Here is a 1,078-nt window from a genome sequence, read left to right as displayed (position 1 = left end):
GGGGGGGGGGGGGGGGGGGGGAAGATACACCCCTCACTAAATCTGAGCCTGGTCATGTTTAAAACAGTTTAATTCTCACAAAAATAGTTTCCAAGCTGTAAACTGCTACTGAAAAATTGGTAAAACACTACAGAGGTCTATTAATTAAACCAAGAGTTTTCTTTTGCTAAGGCCAATGAGTAAACTACTGAGCGAAACAAACTAGTGGCATTGTTAACATATCTAAGATGTTATGTTATTACAATACATCTCTATGATATCATACCAGCTGATACTGTTATGTTTCAAAGATTGTTATTTTTGATATGAGTGAAATCTATAATGAACATAAAACCCACAAAACAGCAGACACAAAGATGCTATCTTTGGGCAGGTATTTCCCAGTAGTCTTGAAGAAGAGACTCTATTCCTGACTCTATAATATTCCTGCCAAATTGCCTGCAGCAAATTACATATTCCGTAACTCGGTGAATGTTACAGTAATATAACTACAGAGCATTAAGAATTGTATAGAAAAGCAACCTTTTAAAATTAAATACAACCTGCAGATCATTATATGCTAGTTAAGTTCCTACAGATTTGGGGACATTTGAATTAAAATCCCCAGATTTTACTTTCACACTGCAGCAAAACGATTCCTCAAGCAGACCAAAGAAGCCAGTGTCAAGAATTGGCTCTACAGTCGACAAATCTGCTAACGTTGAAGATCCATGAGGCACCTTGAAAAGTACCCTGAAATTCATCCATTTTAAATTGCAGCAGCAGCAGATAGAATTTCCAAGACACAAGAAAGCATGAAACAAAGGCAGGCATGGTTTAGCATTAAAAAAAAACATAAGTGATGAGAATTCACTGAGGACTGAATGAAGAACTGAAATTCCCTTCTCACAGGAACCATTCCCTCACATTCTCGCATTGTGTGCATACCCACAAGTCCCACTTATCATTCCACTGGGAGTATTTTACTTCTGCAGCAACTCTGCATGTTCCACGATGATTGGATCAGTTCCAAAAATGTCAGCTTATATACTGTTAGCAGCTTCTCCGAGCAACAGTTCAGAGAGTAATCCTAGCTGCC

This window comes from Pterocles gutturalis, unplaced genomic scaffold (genome assembly GCF_000699245.1).
Source record: "Pterocles gutturalis isolate BGI_N339 unplaced genomic scaffold, ASM69924v1 scaffold51186, whole genome shotgun sequence".
In the NCBI taxonomy this organism is placed as follows: domain Eukaryota; kingdom Metazoa; phylum Chordata; class Aves; order Pterocliformes; family Pteroclidae; genus Pterocles; species Pterocles gutturalis.
The sequence above is the reverse complement of the archived record's forward strand: the minus strand, read 5'-3'. Positions refer to the sequence as shown.